The sequence below is a fragment of the Bufo gargarizans genome, chromosome 3, assembly GCF_014858855.1.
Source record: "Bufo gargarizans isolate SCDJY-AF-19 chromosome 3, ASM1485885v1, whole genome shotgun sequence".
In the NCBI taxonomy this organism is placed as follows: Eukaryota; Metazoa; Chordata; class Amphibia; order Anura; family Bufonidae; genus Bufo; species Bufo gargarizans.
This window is the reverse complement of record NC_058082.1, coordinates 239,202,533-239,217,917: the sequence shown is the minus strand read 5'-3', so window position 1 is coordinate 239,217,917 and position 15,385 is coordinate 239,202,533. Positions and strand designations below refer to the sequence as shown.

Genomic DNA, 15,385 nt, shown 5'->3' with positions numbered 1-15,385 from the left:
CTTTTATGCCTTGGAGGTGCTGGCCTGCCCGGCGGCCAGCGTTTTGTCTGAACGTGTATTCAGCACGGCAGGGGGCGTCATTACAGACAAACGCAGCCGCCTGTCTACAGCCAATGTGGACAAGCTGACGTTCATAAAAATGAACCAGGCATGGATCCCACAGGTCCTGTCCGTCCCTTGTCCAGATTAGACATTAACTACCTCCCCTTAACCATATATTATTGGACTCCAGGGCACTTCCTCATTCAATCCTATTTTTATTTTCATTTTACCATTATATTGCGAGGCTACCCAAAGTTGAATGAACCTCTCCTCTGTCTGGGTGCCGGGGCCTAAATATATGCCAATGGACTGTTCCAATGTTGGGTGACGTGAAGCCTGATTCTCTGCTATGACATGCAGACTAATTCTCTGCTGACATGAAGACAGATTCTCTGTTACGGGACCTCTCTCCTCTGCCTGGGTGCTGGGCCTAAATATCTGACAATGGACTGTTGCAGTGGTGGCTGACGTGAAGCCTGATTTTCTGCTATGACATGCAGACTGATTCTCTGCTGACATGAAGCCAGATCCTCTGTTACGGGACCTCTCTCCCCTGCCTGTGTGCTGGGCCTAAATATATGCCAATGGACTGTTGCAGTGGTGGCTGACGTGAAGCCTCATTCTCTGCTATGACATGCAGACTAATTCTCTGCTGACATGAAGCCAGATTCTCTGTTACGGGACCTCTCTCCTCTGCCTGGGTGCTGGGCCTAAATTTATGAAAATGGACTCTTACAGTGGTGGGTGACGTGAAGCCTGATTCTCTGCTATGACATGAAGACTGATTCTCTGCTGACATGAAGCCAGATCCTCTGTTACGGGACCTCTCTCCTCTGCCTGGGTGCTGGGCCTAAATATCTGACAATGGACTGTTGCATTGGTGGCTGACGTGAAGCCTGATTCTCTGCTATGACATGCAGACTAATTCTCTGCTGACATGAAGCCAGATTGTCTGTTACGGGACCTCTCTCCTCTGCCTGGGTGCTGGGCCTAAATTTATGAAAATGGACTGTTGCAGTGGTGGGTGACGTGAAGCCTGATTCTCTGCTATGACATGAAGACTGATTCTCTGCTGACATGAAGCCAGATTGTCTGTTACGGGACCTCTCTCCTCTGCCTGGGTGCTGGGCCTAAATTTATGAAAATGGACTGTTGCAGTGGTGGGTGACGTGAAGCCTGATTCTCTGCTATGACATGAAGACTGATTCTCTGCTGACATGAAGCCAGATTGTCTGTTACGGGACCTCTCTCCTCTGCCTGGGTGCTGGGCCTAAATGTATGAAAATGGACTCTTACAGTGGTGGGTGACGTGAAGCCTGATTCTCTGCTATGACATGAAGACTGATTCTCTGCTGACATGAAGCCAGATCCTCTGTTACGGGACCTCTCTCCTCTGCCTGGTTGCTGGGCCCAAATTTATGCCAATGGACTGTTGCAGTGGTGGCTGACGTGAAGCCTCATTCTCTGCTATGACATGCAGACTAATTCTCTGCTGACATGAAGCCAGATCCTCTGTTACGGGACCTCTCTCCTCTGCCTGTGTGCTGGGCCTAAATATATGCCAATGGACTGTTACACTGGTGGCTGACGTGAAGCCTGATTCTCTGCTATGATATGAAGACTGATTCTCTGCTGACATGAAGCCAGATTGTCTGTTACGGGACCTCTCTCCTCTGCCTGGGTGCTGGGCCTAAATATATGCCAATGGACTGTTGCAGTGGTGGGTGACGTGAAGCCTGATTCTCTGCTATGACATGCAGACTGATTCTCTGCTGACATGAAGCCAGATTGTCTGTTACGGGACCTCTCTCCTCTGCCTGGGTGCTGGGCCTAAATATATGCCAATGGACTGTTGCAGTGGTGGCTGACGTGAAGCCTCATTCTCTGCTATGACATGCAGACTAATTCTCTGCTGACATGAAGCCAGATCCTCTGTTACGGGACCTCTCTCCTCTGCCTGTGTGCTGGGCCTAAATATATGCCAATGGACTGTTACACTGGTGGCTGACGTGAAGCCTGATTCTCTGCTATGATATGAAGACTGATTCTCTGCTGACATGAAGCCAGATTGTCTGTTACGGGACCTCTCTCCTCTGCCTGGGTGCTGGGCCTAAATATATGCCAATGGACTGTTGCAGTGGTGGCTGACGTGAAGCCTCATTCTCTGCTATGACATGCAGACTGATTCTCTGCTGACATGAAGCCAGATTCTCTGTTACGGGACCTCTCTCCTCTGCCTGGGTGCTGGGCCTAAATATATGCCAATGGACTGTTGCAGTGGTGGCTGACATGAAGCCTCATTCTCTGCTATGACATGCAGACTAATTCTCTGCTGACATGAAGCCAGATTGTCTGTTACGGGACTTCTCTCCTCTGCCTGGGTGCTGGGCCTAAATTTATGACAATGGACTGTTGCAGTGGTGGGTGACGTGAAGCCTGATTCTCTGCTATGACATGAAGACTGATTCTCTGCTGACATGAAGCCAGATCCTCTGTTACGGGACCTCTCTCCTCTGCCTGTGTGCTGGGCCTAAATATATGCCAATGGACTGTTGCACTGGTGGCTGACGTGAAGCCTGATTCTCTGCTATGATATGAAGACTGATTCTCTGCTGACATGAAGCCAGATTGTCTGTTACGGGACCTCTCTCCTCTGCCTGGGTGCTGGGCCTAAATTTATGACAATGGACTGTTGCAGTGGTGGGTGACGTGAAGCCTGATTCTCTGCTATGACATGCAGACTGATTCTCTGCTGACATGAAGCCAGATCCTCTGTTACGGGACCTCTCTCCTCTGCCTGGGTGCTGGGCCTAAATTTATGAAAATGGACTGTTGCAGTGGTGGGTGACGTGAAGCCTGATTCTCTGCTATGACATGCAGACTGATTCTCTGCTGACATGAAGCCAGATTGTCTGTTACGGGACCTCTCTCCTCTGCCTGGGTGCTGGGCCTAAATATATGCCAATGGACTGTTGCAGTGGTGGCTGACGTGAAGCCTCATTCTCTGCTATGACATGCAGACTAATTCTCTGCTGACATGAAGCCAGATTGTCTGTTACGGGACCTCTCTCCTCTGCCTGGGTGCTGGGCCTAAATTTTTGACAATGGACTGTTGCAGTGGTGGGTGACGTGAAGCCTGATTCTCTGCTATGACATGAAGACTGATTCTCTGCTGACATTAAGCCAGATCCTCTGTTACGGGACCTCTCTCCTCTGCCTGTGTGCTGGGCCTAAATATATGCCAATGGACTGTTGCACTGGTGGCTGACGTGAAGCCTGATTCTCTGCTATGATATGAAGACTGATTCTCTGCTGACATGAAGCCAGATTGTCTGTTACGGGACCTCTCTCCTCTGCCTGGGTGCTGGGCCTAAATTTATGACAATGGACTGTTGCAGTGGTGGGTGACGTGAAGCCTGATTCTCTGCTATGACATGCAGACTGATTCTCTGCTGACATGAAGCCAGATCCTCTGTTACGGGACCTCTCTCCTCTGCCTGGGTGCTGGGCCTAAATTTATGAAAATGGACTGTTGCATTGGTGGGTGACGTGAAGCCTGATTCTCTGCTATGATATGAAGACTGATTCTCTGCTGACATGAAGCCAGATTCTCTGTTACGGGACCTCTCTCCTCTGCCTGGGTGCCGGGGCCTAAATATCTGAGAATGGACTGTTCCAGTGGTGGGTGACGGGAAGCCAGATTCTCTACTATGGGACCTCTCTCCAATTGATTTTGGTTAATTTTTATTTATTTAATTTTTATTTTAATTCATTTCCCTATCCACATTTGTTTGCAGGGGATTTACCTACATGTTGCTGCCTTTTGCAGCCCTCTAGCCCTTTCCTGGGCTGTTTTACAGCCGTTTTAGTGCCGAAAAGTTCGGGTCCCCATTGACTTCAATGGGGTTCGGGTTCGGGACGAAGTTCGGATCGGGTTCGGATCCCGAACCCGAACATTTCCGGGAAGTTCGGCCGAACTTCTCGAACCCGAACATCCAGGTGTTCGCTCAACTCTATTTATAATGTTAGTAGGGAAAACAAAAGGTATTACTACTTTGCACATCAGAGGGAGAAAAAAAAAATTGAAAAGGAAGGTACAGAATTTTTCAGTCCTGCGATCTCCTTTAAGTTCCAGGCAACAGTATGCCCTCAGGGGGGAAAGGTAGAAGGGGTGCTCCGCAAATTTTGAATTCATCACAATTTATAAGGAAACAGTTATCATCCATTCCCGGCATTATCCATGCGCACCAGGATCCAGTTCTTTGGATAGCCTCTCCATGTTGAATTTACATGACTAACTTCCCCTCTGATCTTAGTGTGTGAGGCCTCATACCCCTGCCTCCAGGTTCGTAATCAATGCCCCTCTTTCTCCAATTTTGTAGTGTCAGAGCGGCCGTGCAATAGTTCCATTCATAACCGCAACTTAACCCCCACCAGTACCATAGTTCAGGCTTATCTTCAGGGTATAAGCTATCAGGGTTATAGACTATCGGGGGGGGGACGACGACGCCAGACGAACTTTCAGAGAATAAACTTTCAGGACTGGGTTTGGCACACCCCAAATCCCCCCCAGCTATCACCCACTTAATACAGCTTGCCTCACCCCTATGTATCGGCCTGTCTATCGATTCCAATCCAGAAACCGAAGCGATACGCCTCACCTCAGCTGCAATCCTCATCCAGGTAGGGGGGAAGCGGTGAAGCTCAGACAATCTCACCAAACACGGCAGTCCTCCTCCTCTCACGTCCACTTCTCCTCTCCTCTCTTACAGTCAATTCTCTGTCTGTATCTGCACTCAGCTTCCGAATCCAAGAAGCAGCAGGGCAGCGACTCCCACACAGCGGCAGCGAGCGAGTGAGCAGGGGGTCAGCAGGTCAGAGAAGCAGCAGAGCAGCCGAACAACAGGGCGACGGCTAGAGCAGCGTTTCACATGGGCTAGTAGCTAATCAGCCGGAAGGGAGGTGCGCGCGTCACCTGCACACGCCCGCACACATGCTCACGTATATATACATACATTATGGATGGTTTTTCTAGCACCAGATAATTTGCAATAATTACTATACTTCATGATGGGCCTAAAAGGTGTAGATATTGCTCTGATACAGGCATTATTGTTAGTTAGTCAATGATGTAGGCAACAACTTATACAGTACATGTCCTTTTTTTATGTTGAGGAATTGCATGATAATTTGTCACCCCTGTATTTGGAGGTGTGTTATAGAAGAAGATAAAGTATGATACTTTAAATGTGTTCTATGCCTTAAAAATTAAACTCGGTAGATTTTGAACCAAAAATGTTGAAGGTTAAGGATTTAAATGCCTTCTTTTTGTCATTTATTGCTTTCTTTAGAATTCTATTTAACCACATTGTTTTTTTCTTGTTTCTTAACCTTTTATTCCCATAAGGTATGTACCTCTCACAATTAGATTTTCGGATGCTTTTAAAAATATCCCATTTTGCGGCTGTATTTTTATTTTTGAGGACTTTAACCTAGTTAGTTAGGCCTATGGCCTCTCTTAGTTGGCTAAATTTTGTTTTTTTGAAGTTTGGTATTTATGTTCTTACCTGAAGAAACACTCTTTTGAATGACAATTGGAAGGTTATTACTTTATGGTCACTGTTTCCCAGGTGTCCCCCAACCTGCACATGTGTTGTTCTGTCAGGTCTGTTGGTTAATACTAAGTCCAGTATCGGCTGTCCCTTTAGTCGGGCCCTGAACCAGTTGGGAAAGGTAATTGTCTTTGGTATGTACAGGTTTCAGTTTCCCAGTCTATATCTGGGTAGTTGAAGTCATAATAAGTCATAATAGCAACCTCATTTTGATTTGCAGCCTCATCTATCTCATTTAGTAGTAGATTTTCTGTGCACTCTGGTATACTAGGTGGTTTATAATAAACTCATATTTGTATTTTATTATTGTTTTTGCCTCTATGTATTTCTACCCATAGTGCCTCCACATGTTCACTTATATCTTCTCGGACTGTGGGTTTTAGACAGAACATTGCATAAAGGCAGACCCCCCCCCCCCTCTCTCCGGTTTTGGCAATCCTTTCTAAACAGACTGTAACCCTGTACATTAACTGCCCAGTCATAGCTATGATATATATATAGATATATATTTTTTCCCCCGCCAGTAATAGACTGAAAACAGGGCTTCACAATATATCACTGCACCACCGAACATCATTTAGGCCCAAATTTTGTTCTAATTTTACACAACAGAGAAGTACATCGCTGGATGGAGAATATATTTTTATTTCGCCAGTAATACATTAAAAACAGGGCTTCACAATATATCACTGCACCACAGAACATCAATTAGGCCCAAATTTTATTTTGCCATTACAAAAAAGGCTTTTCAACAGAGAAGTACAACGCTGGATCCGGATATACTTTATTTCACCACTAATACACTAAAAACAGGGCTTCTGAATATATCAAAACCCAAAAAAATGGCATGGTGTCAAAAGGCAGGACGTGCTCACCCCCATATGCAGTTGTGCATCTATACCCAGGGGAGCACCACTGAGCCGCACATTTTTTTTTCTTTTTCCACTAATAAATGCAAAAAAGGGTTTTAAAACAGATAACTGCACTGCTGAGCAGCAAATATATGTTTCCTTTTAACACTAATACACGTAAAAAGGGCTTTAAAACAGATAACTGCGCGGCTCAGTGGCAAAGATATTTTTTCTTTTTCCACTAATACACGCAAAAAAGGGCTTTAAAACAGATAACTGCACCGCTGAGCGGCAAATATATTTTACTTTTGCCACTAATACACGACAAAAAGGACTGTAATTTTCGCCCTTCACCACACAACGGCTAATAAGCCTCTTTTCCCACCAACACAAGCAAAAAAATGCTTTAGAACATATAACTGCACCACACAAGGGTAAATAAAACATAGACCCCCCCATGTGGCCCCATGACAGAGTGGGGACGGTGGTGGCAGCTGTAGCAGTCGCAGTAAGTGTGACAAAAGTGGCCACATGACAAAGTGATGGGGCAGCAGCAGTGGCTGTGACATCACAGGGGATGGCTATCTGCTGATTGGCTGGCTGCATGGCATTATGGGTCATATTGTGTTCCCGGGCTTCTTTCACTTTGTAATATATGTAGTCGCCATTTTAGGGAAAAAAATGATTACTTACCAGGAAGCGCGTGAAAATTTGGATTTGTGTCAAATTTTATTTTTCCTAAAATTCGGATCCAATTCAATCAATTTCAGTTCAATTTGTTCAACACTACATTTAAACCTTATGTCATTTCTGAATGAAAGAGATTCTTCAAAAATGATTTAAAGTGGCAACCAGCAGCCTGTTCCAGAATGTGAGCAAGGTTGATTGCCTCCACTTGCAAAGCTGTCTAGAGGCATAAGGAGGTGAGGAAAAACCCTTTAAGCCCCCATACACAATTATCAGTGTTTCACAGTTATTGATATATACACATTTACACAAGAAATGACACCTCTCCCATGTACAACCAAAGTCAGAAAAAGCAGATACTTAAAATACGTGTATATAATTTCCAAGTTCAATTGACAATGTTTCCCCATAAAATGATATCTCTACCAAGCTCCTTCTGCTCTATAACATGCTGCCTGGAGACTGCACAGCATTTCATGGTAATGGTTTTCTTTAATAAAAATAGGGAGGAGTACACATTATGTTTTCACAAATAAATATTTCAGAGAAAGAAGATCTGAAGAATAATAGAATAGACTGAAATTACCCCCAATAATATTACAACAATTATCTGTATAAAAATAAAATAATAATTGTATATATATATATATATATATATATATATATATAGTGGGATGCGAAAGTTTGGGCAACCTTGTTGATCGTCATGATTTTCCTGTATAAACCGTTGGTTGTTACAATAAAAAATGTCAGTTAAATATATCATATAGGAGACACACACAGTGATATTTGAGAAGTGAAATGAAGTTTATTGGATTTACAGAAAGTGTGCTATAATTGTTTAAACAAAATTAGGCAGGTGCATAAATTTGGGCACTGTTGTCATTTTATTCATATCAAAACCTTTAAAACTAATTATTGGAACTCAAATTGGCTTGGTAAGCTCAGTAACCCCTGACCTACATACACAGGTGAATCCAATTATGAGAAAGAGTATTTAAGGGGGTCAATTGTAAGTTTCCCTCCATTTTAGCTTTCTCTGAAGAGTAGCAACATGGGGGTCTCAACACAACTCTCAAATGACCTGAAGACAAAGATTGTTCACCATCATGGTTTAGGAGAAGGATACAGAAAGCTGTCTCAGAGATTTCAGCTGTCTGTTTCCACAGTTAGGAACATATTGAGGAAATGGAAGACCACAGGCTCAGTTCAAGTTAAGGCTCGAAGTGGCAGACCAAGAAAAATCTCGGATAGACAGAAGCGACGAATGGTGAGAACAGTCATTGTCAACCCACAGACCAGCACCAAAGACCTACAACATCATCTTGCTGCAAATGGAGTCACTGTGCATCGTTCAACCATTCGGCGCACTTTACACAAGGGGATGCTGTATGCGAGAGTGATGCAGAGGAAGCCTTTTCTTTGCCCACAGCACAAAAAGTGCAGCTTAAGGTGGGCTAAAGCACATTTGGACAAGCCAGCTTCATTTTGGAATAAGGTGCTGTGGACTGATGAAACTAAAATTGAGTTTTTTGGCCATAACAAGGGGTGTTATGCATAGAGGAAAAAGAACACATCCTTCCAAGAAAAACACCTGCTACCTACAGTAAAATATGGTGGTGGTTCCATCATGCTGTGGGGCTGTGTGGCCAGTGCAGGGACTGGGAATCTTGTCAAAGTTGAGGGATGCATGGATTCCACTCAGTATCAGCATATTCTGGAGACCAATGTCCAGGAATCAGTGACAAAGCTGAAGCTGCACTGGGGCTGGATCTTTCAACAAGACAACGACCCTAAACACTGCTCAAAATCCACTAAGGCATTTATGCAGAGGAACAAGTACAACGTTCTGGAATGGCCATCTCAGTCCCCAGACCTGAATATAATTGAAAATCTGTGGTGTGACTTAAAGAGAGCTGTCCATGCTCGGAAGCCATCAAACCTGAATGAACTAAAGGTGTTTTGTAAAGAGGAATGGTCCAAATACCTTCAACCAGAATCCAGACTCTCATTGGAACCTACAGGAAGCGTTTAGGGGCTGTAATTTCTGCAAAAGGAGGATCTACTAAATATTGATTTAATTTCTTTTTTGTGGTGCCCAAATTTATGCACCTGCCTAATTTTGTTTAAACAATTATAGCACACTTTCTGTAAATCCAATAAACTTCATTTCACTTCTCAAATATCACTGTGTGTGTCTCCTATATGATATACTTAACTGACATTTTTTATCGTAACAACCAACGGTTTATACAGGAAAATCATGACGATCAACAAGGTTGCCCAAACTTTCGCATCCCACTGTATATATATTTAGAGAGAGAGAGAGTATATACAGCAAATTAAGATGAACAAATGATGAACAAATGGTCTTTCTTATTCAGTCTAATTATATTGTACTTTGACAATGTATAAAATACAGATCATATAGTGCAAGTTTCTTGCTAATGTCTAAATAATAAAGTACTGTCATATTTTCTGTAGACCTTTGGAAAAATCGCTACTTGACAGGCGAAATCTTTCATGATTTCTTTCTACTTCCCACTGTTAAATGGCCTTTTTAAGAATCTATTATTAAAGTTTGGTAATGTTTTATGTATTGAAAATGTTTCCCTCTGACAAATTAAGTTGTACAAAATTGCTAGTGATACATCTTCATAAACTGACTTTGTTCTTAAATCAAATCTTTAATGTCTTTAAAGGGGGTGACCACATTAGAGGATTCCAAGCTAAACCGGCACACATACTGTATGTGATTATTGTGGCAAATTATTTACGTCTATGCCTATTTAGCCTGGATTCTTTTAAAAAGGACAGTCTTTTTAACCATTATGCACATCATGATATACAGTTATGTCATTGTGATCTGTAAGGAGTATGGAGTGGGCTCCCATGCCAAAATCGCTCCATACATCGCGGTGGTCGACTGTGTAATACAGCTAGCATCCAGCCTCAATGATGATGTCAGTTCCGGTCATTTGACTCCTCAGATGTCGTGGTCAATTGTGCACCTGAGGTGGTTTTCCCAGGGATCGTTGCACTTCCAGGGCCCCAACGGCCCCCACAACCACCCCTCCCCCCACACTGAGATCAGGGAGGCAATTCATTTTCTGTGGCAGGGGCCTTGCTAGGGGTTGAAGACATCCGGGGCACGAGCCCGCATGAAGCCACGCCATTATCGCCACCGGGGGGGGGCCTTCACAGTAGTTATTAACCCCTTTCAGCAGTCCCCCTTCGGTGAATGGGGGACTGCTAAAAGGGGTTAATAACTACAGTGAAGGGCCTAACCATCTGGACAACCCCACAGATCATCCTAACCTATGGTCAGCCTAATTTAAAATTAAGCAAACCCCCAACTATACACTAATCACAGAAGTTGGAACCCATCAACCCCCCTTGTACTTGTTCCGCTACTTGCAGGCTGCGCGGGCATGAGTTCAGAACTTCAGTCACTTCGGTCTGCAATTCTGTTCTGCGGCGCGTGATCCCGCGAGACCCGTTATCTCCCGCAGCTGGTCTTGTGGGATCACGTGCCGCAGAACAGAATTGGGTACCGAAATTCTGAACTTATGCCCGCACAGCCTGCAAGTAGCAGAACAAGTACAAGGGGGGTTGGTGGATGATCTGTGGGATTGCCCAGACGGCTAGGAATAGCCTAATAAAAAATAAATAGAAAATCCTACCAGCATAAACATTCGGGGCACTGGACTAAACATCCGGGGCTCCAGCCCCGAATGCTTTGACCTAACGACGCCCCTGCTCTGTGGTAGCCTTGAGAGTCAGGAAAGTTCACAACAACCACAGTAATACATTCATGTGCTGTGCATTCCAAAATGTCAGGACTAGTAAAATATAAAAACATTTTTCTGTTGTGGTGAACACTGGAAAAAAAAGTTATACAAATACACGAACAAAAGTGATCATTGAACAAAACTCATTATGAAGTCATATATACCCTAAAATTGTACCAATTAAAACTATAGTTAATCCTTCAGAAAACATGTCCACATACATCTTTGTCTATAGCCAGAAATATTACAAATTTGTGGCTCAGAAAATGGCAAAGTAAAGAAATGTTTTATTTTTTCAAAGGTTAAAGTGGTAAAGCAACATAAAACGTATACAAACTTGGTTAAGCAGAAAAATGATGTCATGTAATTTTTAGTGCACATTGAACTCTCTAAACACAACAAACCTTGGCAGAACTATGTTATCTTCCAGTTTTATCCCTCAATGATTTTTGTTTCTGATTTCCAATACAAGCTATGGTAGGATAAATAATGCCATTAAAAAGTAAAACTTTTCTTTAAAAAAGCAAGCCCTTATACAGCTATGTGAACAGAAAATAAAAAAAATATAAGATGGCTCTTATAAGACGGGAAGGAAAAAAAAAATAAGACTGTCGTGAAAGTGTTTATCACAGAAAGCAAACAATAAGCTTTCAAAAGCATAACATTTTCATCTTCCTCTTCATCTCTAAATATATAACACTTTTTATTGATAATTTGTGTAATAAATGATAGGCATGTGAAATCAATATTACTAATTGATATTTGTCTTCTTAAAAACGGAGTGGAATCAAGGGAGTGAAAATATTAAGGAATGTTCCTCTTCATCCTTTAGGACAGATCAGGGTCTCTTTAATGAGTTTTAAGAGCCAGATGAGCAGGCTCCTTTAAGAATGATGTGATTTAGTTAATAGAGTTCCCAGCCTGTGGAAGAAATGATGACACTAGACATTGAGAAAAATGAGTTCTTGTATGGAAAAAGGTGTTGTCATGAGGTACTGAGCTAGCTAGGGAAGCTATTACATTTAGTTAGTATGTAAACCTAAAAGTGTTTCTAAAAAACAACCATAGAATGCCCAATTAAAAATATAAATGCTTTATTATGTTATCAATTGATCAAAAATACATAAGGCATTTTCACAGAATTAATTTGGAGAACAGTCAGCAAAACAACCTGGATGCTGTAGTCCCCCCCGCCGGTGTCTCAATAACCCACCAAACAGTTGGAATACATGTAAGGTGTATGTACGATATGCAGTGAGGTGATTACGAGTAGATAATATCTGGTACATAACAGCTACAAGTAACTGTGATATTCACTTCACTGCATAACCCTGAGGAGAGTCAGTATATAGTAATGGGGCCCTAAATAATATATAATATAAAACAAATAATAGCACAATATCTATCTGAAATATTCAGGTAGATACGCCCCTATACACCAGGCCATCAATTACAGGCTACAGAAAAAAAGGCTCTCACACAGGTACCCGCTGGGAAAACAGACATACCCACAGACATGATGGAGGGCAGAGACACCGGACACAGGGCGGGCTGGAACCCCGACGCGCGTTTCGCCTCAGCTTCGTCAGGCGGTTAATGGGAATGTGGTCATGTAGCTGCACACATGTAAGTAGATAATATAACACAGCTAATACCTATTTACCGAGCGCTTGTGCCCGATGATGCGCGCCGAGTACGTCATGGAGGCGCCGTACATGCATATCATACATATATCTTACATGTATTCCAACAGTTTGGCGGGTTATTGAGACACCGGCGCGGGGGGACTACGGCATCCAGGTTGTTTTGCTGACTGTTCTCCAAATTAATTCTGTGAAAATGTATTATGTATTTTTTATCAATTGATGACATAATAAAGCATTTATATTTTTAATTGGACATTCTATGGTTGTTTTTTAGCAACACTTTTAGGTTTACATGATTGGTTCTCTGTTTGCCCTTATTTATGGTGTTATAGTGAGGCCTCTTTCTTTTTTCGGTTCTATACATTTAGTTAGTAGTCTAGTATTTTCCTTGATGTTATGTGATGTGTGACAATCAAATAAGGCTGAGTGAGAGTAGTCTAACCCTTAGGATACTGGAGGTTCTTTTATTTTTGTGTTTTTATTTTTCTTCCCTATTTTCCTTGAGCCATACCTTTTTCATATGTCCATTCACATAGCTGTATGAAGGCTTATTTTTTGTGGGACAAGTTGAACTTTCTCATGCCACCATTAATTATGGCATTCAATGTAGTGGGAAGTGGCTAAACATTCCAAATGAAGTGGAATTGGAAAAAAAACACAATTCCTCCACCGAGTTTTGATCACACGGCGTTCCGTTCTGGGTCAGTATGATTACAACTATACCATATATATATATATATATATATATATATAGGGATGTCTAAAATGGGCCCATTGTCAGTGTCAAATGTTGCAACCAACCAGATTTGGATCCTCATTCTCATCCTTCTGTTTAGTGACCAAAAGTGACTCAAGTGTGCATGAAACGGCGTGTTGATAGGCCGAGGATACAATTTATTTTGGGGTACCCCCAACGCAGGAAACGGGACTAAAGTTAATTTGCCCTAATATGAAAATTTGAAAAAGTAGAGCAGTTACGGCAAACCCGCAGGAACTGCCCCTTTGGTATACCTCTAACAAAAAAATTGTATCCTCGGCTATCAACACGCCGTTTCATGCACACGTGAGTCACTTTTGGTCCAATGGGGACCAAATCTGGTTGATTGCAACATTTGATGCCTCCAATGGGCCCATTTTAGACATCCTACGTAAACACTGGGGTATTCTCCAGATGGATAAGGATATCAGACATTTAGTGGGCAGTGTGCCAGAGGTCACCTTCCGTAGGGGTCGCAACTTAAAAGACCGACTTGTTTACAGTTTTTTTCTTTTTTTCAACCTACACGTTCTAGTACATGGTTGGTGAATTCCATCATGGGTACTTTTTGTTGTAGTGGCTATATAGCATGTTACTCTATTAAAACAGGACGGGTTTTTACCAGTACCGCTACATAAAAATACTACACGATTAGATCTTTTATTAATTGTAGAACTACAGGTATGGTATACCTAGCAACGCGTATTTGTGGATTACAATATGTGGCAAAACCACCCGTTAATTTCGCCGGCGAATAGGTGAGCACCTCAACAACATCAGGAAACAGGCAGACACTCCTGTGGCGTGTCATTTTGCACACAGCATTCAGGGGATATTCGTTCAATCCAATTTCAGGGGGTTAAGGTAATTAGACCCTCGTCGAGAGGGGGCAATTTGGGATTCTTCATAAGGAGGCTCAATGGACCTTCCGCCTAAATACGATCCGACCATATGGTTTGAACAAACATATCTCTTTTGCCTGTTTTATTAATGAATTTTGAGTTGGGGGTCTAAGTTGGTCTAAAATGTGTCATTGTCCCCTCCCCCCCTTTTATAGTGAGGGGTTATATATACTGCGGAGCGCCTCCCCGTCCCTATTATAGTCAATGGGGACGGAGTGGCGGTCCGGCAGCACGGAGAAATAGCGGAAGGACGGGTGAACAGCCTGTCGGATCCATCCTGCCGCAAGTGTGAAAGTACCCTTAGTTTTTATATATGTTAAAAAAAGGGGGGTGGCAACTGGTGTATATGAAATAGGGAGTATTCTGTGTTTATACTCCCTCTTTCATTTTAAACTGTATGTCATTTTTCTCTTATTTCGATCTTCCCCTCCCCTTTTTTGCCTTTTTTCACATTATCCCCTTTTATCCCTGTAAAATGTACCTTCTACAAAGCCTGTGTTGTGATTGACCGCGTCTCGCTGTAGCCCCTCCCCTTGTGGGCAGTCTTATTGCTTCATAAATCGGCGCTTTGAGTGGCCGTATTACGGCCATCCTAGCGCCAGACTTGCTGCCACACACTACTAGTGTGGCAGCCTTTGATGATATTTACCTTCAGAGCTGTATACTCCTGATGACTCTACATTAAGAAACGTGTTGAGTATGACTCCTGTTAGTGAAGGTGACAGTTTCCAATGCTAGGTAGTTGAGAGTGATTTAGCATATTGGCTACAGCGTTGAGGCTTTATTTCAGTTATTAGCCTCATTGTAGCTGGTGCACTGTGTGCTGTGAATAGGGTCTTTTTGCTTACTTGCTTCAGCCCCATTTTTTGCATCCAGCGGCACCCTTTTTTTCAAACCATCTGGTTGGTGTCCTATTATCCAGGCTGTGATTCCTGAATATAGGGGTTGTAATCATACCCTTCAGGTATTTCACTGGTTTAAGCCTTTTTGCATGATATGTACACACCAGTGTATGTTTGTCCCCTCTGGGGAGCAGTAACCTTCGATCTATTACATCTGCAGTCTCAGGTGTCTACCCAATATATATTTGGTTATTA

At 42.9% G+C, this 15,385-nt stretch overlaps 1 protein-coding gene across 6 annotated transcripts in view; it reads left to right on the top strand.

The window, feature by feature from the left end:
* Nucleotides 1–15,385, top strand: part of DMD (dystrophin) — a 3,186,583-nt gene that overhangs the window by 2,173,575 nt on the left and 997,623 nt on the right. The gene's annotated exons all lie outside the window — the stretch shown is intronic.